Source organism: Camponotus vicinus, unplaced genomic scaffold (genome assembly GCF_025532165.1).
Source record: "Camponotus vicinus isolate PSW18456_S1 unplaced genomic scaffold, iyCamVici1.0 SCAF_8, whole genome shotgun sequence".
Classification (NCBI taxonomy): domain Eukaryota; kingdom Metazoa; phylum Arthropoda; class Insecta; order Hymenoptera; family Formicidae; genus Camponotus; species Camponotus vicinus.
The window spans coordinates 1,865,461-1,874,123 of record NW_028141980.1 but is presented as its reverse complement, the minus strand read 5'-3'; positions in this window follow the sequence as shown (position 1 = coordinate 1,874,123).

Here is an 8,663-nt window from a genome sequence, read left to right as displayed (position 1 = left end):
ATAGTATCGAAATACAATATCTGCGGCAGCTGTGTCACGTACGGAAACACGATACTGCACACGTACATAGATAGAGATGAGGAAAGAAAGGAGAGAATAAGAAAGACGATAAAAATATATTGCATCATCAATTTATTATAAATATGGATTCGACGAATCATTATCATGATGTTTCAACCACCAATTATAAATCTTAAATACATTTTCTAAAGCACAATTTTTTACATGATTTTCACAACGTACAGTATTCTTAATATCTAACTTATTTAAAGAAGCTACATCCTCATAGTCTGCATCCAAAGTTTCGATAATCACATCGTTTCTCGCATCATTGTCCAGTACATCAGCTAACCATTGTCGTTTTTCGTGCCCTTTAACGTACACGAGAGGTGACGCATCATCATCCTCCCCCGTTGCACCCATCACCGCCGTCATAATTAAACGTTTCGATTTCCAATATGAAACGTGTCCATCATTCCACGATAATTCATGGTGATTTTTCATCAGCCATAAAACCTGACATCTCTCAGATTTTGTGAGCATGTGCCATGGTTCGGGACATGTAAAAATGTAATGAGAAAGTATGGATCCCTTTCTCAGAACAGCAGCTTCCTTCACGACAAAATTTTTGTCAACGCTAAATCCTTGTAGATCCACAAACGTTGGCACAGCCATGATGACAAGATCCGATCGCAGACTGATGTCGATCGTCAAACATTTCAATCTTTTATATTTTTTCATATGCAATGGAGGGGATATTTGCTGACTTATGTAATTTTGCGGACTACATTGGTCAATGGATTCGACAACCCGATCGTGCAAGATGAGACAGTAGGCGGTAGTATTCGCCGGTATATTTTCCCTGCATTCAAACTCTATTCTCACATCCACGGTAGCAGTTTTGACAGACTCGTTTTGTCGCGAGCAATCAATGACCGCGAGAGGACCGCAATGTAGAAACTTTGAAATGGTTAATAGCGTTGCATTATCATCGCATCCATAATAAGATTTGCGAAAACGAGAGTACATGTTGAATAGAACGGCGAATCTATTTTTTTCAAAATCTAAATTTAAATCATCGTAGGGATAAAATTTCGAGTTTAAATAGAATTTAACGTTGGTCAATTTGCAGTCATCGAATAATGTAACATCTTGTGACACTGAATTCTTTTTACCAGTTTGCAGTGCAAAGATCACATATCGTGGTTTCTCTAGATGGGAGGCGGCTTTCACGGTCCATGAATGCTTAGTCGTGCTATGCAGCAGAGGAAATTCATATAGATCCCAAGATCTGAAACTCATGTTCAAGTATCGTCCGCTTTCCAACATTCGCAACATCGACAATTGATTAATCTCGTTCAATATTACATGAGGCATACGCCACTGTATCTTGAGTAATTCAATCTCAGCTTCCGACGATGGGTGTCCGAATAGACAATTATTATCGTTGCGCGAACGTATCAAAATCAATTCGTGACGAGCATTAATCACAACGCGTTTATAATCTTCGCAAAATCCCAGCAACATGTTGAGCGGTACGCAATAGTTGAAATAATTTTTGTCACCGTTGTACGTCAAATCCCACGCAGCGTTCTTCAAGTTTATACTTTTCTGGTGCGTTAGAGAGACATAATTTTTGAGCGTCGAAGTTATTCCAACATTTCTGTTGCGATCAATCTCTACTCCATCGAGTTCGTATCGAAGCTCATCAAACATGAATGCGGCGCAATTGTTTCCCAATACAATCTTCATTTCGTCATTCGCTTTACGCACATTAAACCTTCCCTCGATGTAAAGAAAGCTTTCGCACGGTAACGTGTACAAATCCTGATGTTGTATAGGTATTCGTATCTCATCGCTGTATCCAAGCGTCGTATTGGCGTACGGATTGTACGTATGAGTCTCAATCTTGACGATGCGATCGTCAAAGACTGGCTCACCTCCGATATTCAAAATATCAATCATTCTTTTCGTACGATGAATCCCAATGATTTTAAAAATTCACGATTCAACGCGCTCAGCTTCTTCTTAATGGCTATCTTATTATTGTCACCCGATACCGCAATAGTATTGTCCCTCGTAAAAGTGTTGTATCTCGCGTGCTCCGTTTCGTTCAGCACGAGCATACTATGTTTGTCGCCGCCGTATATGCAATCTTACGGTAATTTCCTCTCCTCGAAAATCGAGCAATCGACCTCTTTGATCCACAATACGTATCGTTAAATCCGTAATGCTCCGTACGATGATCGGCAGATAAATGATGTGTGCCGGCGTTTCCGATATCTTATATCCTGGCGGTACGCTCGGTGAAAATTCATGTATCGTGTGTACGCGAATGCCATTGCTGTACGCACCAGTAGTCACGTTACATTCTATACGAATAATATTTACGTTTATAATATTAACCGGTTCGTCCGATTCGTACCACTCGCGAGGTTGCAATATACGATTCGACGAGAATCCAAGCAAGGATCCTACATTGTCGGGTTTGGTAAAGTTTATTCTGTAGGCACATTTGATTTCGCTCTTTAGCGTGCTATGATTGGCGCGAAGCGCTATTGGATATTCCTCATCATAATCGTTTTCAACATCTCTGGAAAGGTGTTCATCTTGCAAAATTGCACGTTTGAGATAGTCATTTATAGCGTGCAATTCGTACGATCCTTCGGGAATCGTAATTTCCTTGTCGTCGTTGCCAAAGTAAAATTGATTATTCGAAAAATTTACGTTTGGAATCGTATGATAAGTTTCAAAATCCGTTAATCCAAGCTCGTAATCGGCATCAGTCAAATCTATAGCGGGAAAATAGCTTACAGCGAGAACGCTGCTTCTGCCAGTCAACGTAAGTGTCAGTGACATGTCGAACGAATATTGAGTCGTGACGATGGATTGTCAGGCTTTAAATTGATCGTCGACTGTTTGAAGAAATTTTAAACACAACTGTCCACAGATGCTCTGATTGTAACTTTGATAAGATGCATAATTGTATTCAATTTTCACTCGTCCGAAATATCGCACAAGTTCCTTGGGTGGTCGAAGGTTTCCAAAACTGTCGAAATATACGACACGATCTCCCCTCTTTGCGTACGCTACCCAATGAGTACCGGGACCATCAACGTCATCCAAATTGACGATACCGCTCTCGTTTCATCGTACACCGCTTATTGGTAAATTATTGCGCATGAAAACACCTCTAAAGAACGGTATGTGCATACGTTTCGCCAATTGTTCCAATTGCACGTTAGTTGTCGCACCCGTAGGCATTTTTAATGTTTTTTCGACGTTTTTTTTTTCTCTTAGACTTTCTTGAGAATCCCTGTCCACGCTTGTACGGAGCGAGATAAAGTCCGCGACCTTCCATAGCGCGATTGTGACGCTGCAACTCTTCCAGCTGACGTTGCGCCGCCTTGCTATCGTTTACCGCCTTTGCGATTCCCGCCGCACCGCCGGCCAAAGAACCGACAACTCCCAACAACGGTAAAAGTGGTAAAATACCACCGCGTTTCGCTACTGGAAGTATTCGTTTTTTCCTCCTCTTTGTCGTCGATGGCTTTTTCATCCCCATGCCGAGTTTTGTCTTTGCCTTCATTGCCGCCAAACAGTCGTAACGGCTGCTCTTTCGCCAAGAGTCGAATCCCTCGCGGTAATGCGTTCTCGCGCTCTTGCAGCTAGTATGCGATCCGCGACGTGTCGTTGACCGAGGTCGTTGCTTCGCGAGTAAGCAATGTCGTGCTCGCGACAAGCGGCGTCCAATGGATTGATGCCTCGATCGCCTCTAGCCAATCGTTTCTCTAATCGAGTTCCCGGGCCGCAAAACTGATAACCGGGAATATGTAATTCGATGGGAAGCGCGTTTATCGCACGATTTAAGAGACCGCTACCTCTTACGATTCTCGCTGACATTCGTAGCAATCTTTTATTAACGGTGGCGGACCGTCGATGTGCGTTCGCTGCCACGGCTGATTGTAATGTCGCATGCACGAACGATATTGTCGAACCTCCGAATCAGCCTTTATATATTCTGGAAGCTTGTCCCACAATCGTTCCACGTAATCACCAAAATTTTGTAGTAAAACAATCTTTGGGATATACTGCAGTTGTTCGGCGGTAAGCCGGAAAATGTCTCTTTCATCCGACAGAAGGAGAAACATTTTTGATACTGAACGGTTTCGAGTTGAGACACCTCTATAAATAGGTCTCCCCCCCTCGTGATCATTCGCAAAATTGATTCGAAAGAGAAAACATGCGGTTCGTGCGACAAGCGCGGATAATCAAAGTATCAAATTTCGACGATAGACTAATATCGGAGAAAAAAGTACGCAAGCATGGAAACATGCTACCGACTACTATACGCGGTATCGTTTGCGGCCCTTCAAACTGCGGTAAGACAAACGTGTTGATTAGTTTGATAGAAAGTCCGTACGGTGTACGTTTCGAGAACGCGTACGTATACTCGAAATCGCTTCAACAACCGAAATATAGATACTTGGAAAATTTATTAGCACCTATAGACGAAATTGGTTATTTCACATTCTCTAATAACAGCGATGTCATTCCACCGAGCGAGGCGCTTCCGAATTCCATCTTTATCTTTGATGACGTGGCATGTGACAAGCAAGATACGATAAGAGAATACTTTGCAATGGGTCGACACTCGAGCGTCGACTGTTTCTATCTTTGTCAAACGTACGCCAAGATACCTAAGCATCTTATACGCGACAATGCGAATCTTTTGATTTTATTTAAACAAGACGGCACAAACTTGAAACATGTGTACAACGATCATGTAAATACCGACATGTCTTACGACGATTTCCGCGCATTGTGTCAGAAATGTTGGCAACGCAAATATGGCTTCGTAGTCATTGATAAAGACAGCACGTTGATCAATGGACGATATAGAAGAGGATTTAATGATTTCGCGATACCGTAAAGCGATCAGTCGTCATCGACACATCGATCAAGCATCATGAACGGTGATCGCGAAAAGATTGCGAGAGAGATTGCAAAAATGAACGAATCAATTCGCAAAAAATATCGCGCTTTGAAAACTGGTAAAATGGAGGAAGACGTTGCATTGGAAAGACAATTTAAGCCAATTACCGAACCTTTAAAACAGCTTATCGAAAATACTGTGGAATCTGATGCGCCGAAAATTGAACCGTTGAGTTTAACGTTTGGAGAGAAGCACGAGGAAAAAATAAAAGAGTCAAAGCAAGGAATAAAGCGAGCACGGATAAATATGCCGATAAACGATTCGCCGATATATTCGACACCGAATCGATCGAAACGAAGGAAACAATTTTCTAATATGGCTACTGTTTCTACTTCGATAAAAGTACAACCGCATCAAACAATACCATCCCCGTCCGTCGAAGAAATTTATGAGACCACGCCCGATTCGTTTGTAACATCGGTCCGACATGAATTAGAAACGTCCGAAGGTCAGAAAACGTTCCGAGATCATTTTGGTCCACTAGCGCAAAAATATATAGGAGCTATCATGAGTGTTGATAAAAATAAGAGTATGGATTACGTCTACGGTGTTAAATTTACCAGCGAAGGAATGATGCTCGGTGATAAACGTTTCGATGTGGACATGGAAGATAATATAATTATCGATGGAATAAAATATACGGGATCCGAAGGTATCTACGATTTGATTTTTAGAAAATTTCCCAATCATAAAAAATACACTCAAGACGATTTGTATAAATATCAAAGTATATTAAAAGCAACAAATGTGCATAAACGTGACAACAAAGTTAATAATCCTATTAAAAGTAACAAAGGATACAAGTACAAATATATAATTGCACCATTATTCCCCGATAGAAAGGTGGGAAGAGGTATAGACGCGCCGCACACCATGACGCTAAGCGACAACATGATCGATTACGTGCATTGGAATGATCCCAACGAATTGGTAGATCGTTTGCGATTGCTGGACGCCTCGCGTCGAGCCGGCAACAATGCTCACGACAATGAAATCTTGTCAATTATCGAAGAACTTCGCGAGGCTGGCATTATTATAAATTAAACTGTGCATCAACGATACGTGTCATTCGGTCAAAGTTCTCGGTACCGAAATGTCGATTAATAAATTTGGATTATCGCTCGGAACATCGAATAATTTGTACTATCAGTGGAATGGATTATTGAGAAATTACGTTCGCGATAACGCTCTCTGCCAGACTACTACCGGCTTTGACGCAAGGTTGCGCAAGATTCAACGTGTAGCGCAACCGGAAGCTGATACTGACGCCGTCAACAAACGATACGTGGATAAACTTTTGAGAGATCGACAGGGAGAAATTGAGCAAAAAATTATTGCGCTTGAAACACACGTGCAGGCGCTACGAATAATGATGGACGAGATAAAGAATGTGCTGAGATATGCAACATCTGACTCGACACAGTAAACGAGACATACTATCGCAATATTAATTATGCCTCGATCAAACGTGCGAAAGAAGAAAAACACCTCCGAAAAGCGACAACTAGTCGAGGAACTACATGCTCCGGCGAGAAGAAATTTTCCACGAAGACGTGTCATTGTACGCGGATACGACGATCTGTGGCAGGCGGACGTGGTCGAGATGCGTTCGTACTCTCGACTCAACAAGGGTCATAAATACATACTCACAGTTATCGATGTGTTGAGCAAGTATGCGTGGGTCGTACCGCTCAAGAGTAAGAGCGGAAACGAAATGTCCGAAACGATTGCAAAGATTATTGCAGACGATAAAAGGTGTCCGAAAAATTTTCAAACCGACAGAGGAAAAGAATTTTACAACGCGAGTGTGCAGAAACTCATGAAGAAACACAATATTAATCATTACTCGACATATTCCGTTATGAAAGCCTCGGTCGCGGAACGATTCAATCGTACTTTAAAAAACAATATGTGGAAAATGTTTACGCTCAACGGAAATTACAAATGGATCGACGAGCTGTCTCGACTCGTTGCAGAGTACAATACGCGAAAACATCGCACCATCGGTATGAGACCTGCCGACGTCACTCCAGCGATCGCTGAAAAACTTTTAAATACGGTGTATAGCAACGTAAAAATTGCGGCTCCGACAAAATTTAAAGTAGGCGATTCTGTACGCGTGAGCAAATACAAGACCATCTTTGAAAAAGGTTTCACACCTAATTGGACGACCGAAGTTTTTAAGATTGTCGAGGTGCAGAAAACTAATCCCGCGACATTCATACTCGAAGATTCGCGTGGAGATCCCGTCGCTGGAGGATTCTACGAATACGAATTACAACGCGTCGCTAATCCCGACGTATATCTCGTGGAAAAAATTTTGCGGGAAAAGGGTGATGACGTATACGTGAAATGGTTGGGAATGGATAAATCATACAACTCTTGGATACATAAAAATAGTGTATTATAAATATTTATTAAAATAATATACATATAAACTATATAAATAATTTAATATATAAATATTTAATAATATAAAAATATATAAAATGTATTAAATATAAAAATATATACATGGTTATGTACAAAATATACAATTAATAATAAATAAAATATACATTTATTTACAATGGTATTCTATAATGTCCCCACGGTAACGTATCGGTGGTTTCGGGTACGATATACCGCTTATCGTCGTACGGACTCAGAGCAATTTTCGTCTCGCAGATCGTATATACTTGATGTAGTTTAGATCGTATACACGACTGCTGACGCGTCATTTCAATCTCTTCGTTTAAACACCGCGTGTAATCGTCAAACGTTATCGTTCTCGCGACAACGTTACTCTTGACACCTTTAACTTTCTTTTAGTCCTTTTTCCCATTCACTCGTAACGCGTACATCTTTGCTCTGAGCCCGACGAATTCGGTCATTATGGTACCGTTGTTTTCGTCCTTCATCAGGCCCGGTACCTTTTTATTTACAAGCGGTATACCGTACGCATTATCCACCGCATAATCGCTCGTGTCGAATCTGATGATATCGCGCTTCATATTCTCATACACATCCGCGCACTCAATGTGATATATGAGACTGTCCGTATCGGTGTACATTACCCGGCATTTGTCGCGATACATTGGCGTCATATACTCGTGATGAAACTCGTACAAACATGTCTTGGATATGTCGAGTATGCACATACCCACGTAAATCGGTTTGTAGAATTTCACCTCGAGTTTACGCAATTCCACAGATTAAGTTTTCTGAAAAAACGCTTCTGCTGTGGAAATTTGGTTTCGCAATCATTGCCTCTGCGCCGTACTGACCATCCCACTTTGTTAATAATTTAACATCGACACGATTGCGCACATTTTCCATCGTTTTACCAAACACCGCATTGTTCATTAATTTATATAAATTTTTTTCGAAATCATTTTTAGCCAATGTTCTAAAATGTGTATTTAATTCTATGTAATTTCGAAGCCAGGGAGATTGTGAAAACTGTAAAATTCGATGTATTTTTGTAACGCGAAGACCGTGACGCGTACACTGCTGCAGGTTGCGGTAGTGTATCACGTAACGCTTCTTATCGTATAGCGTTGCAAGCAGTTTGAATTCCCGCTTGCCAGGTGGTTTGTCGCGTGTCGGGCAAAACGATAGGTCAGTGTGCGCATCGTGAAGATGTTGCGGGTACTCGAGGTCCACTTCGAGGATATAGCCTGTAGGC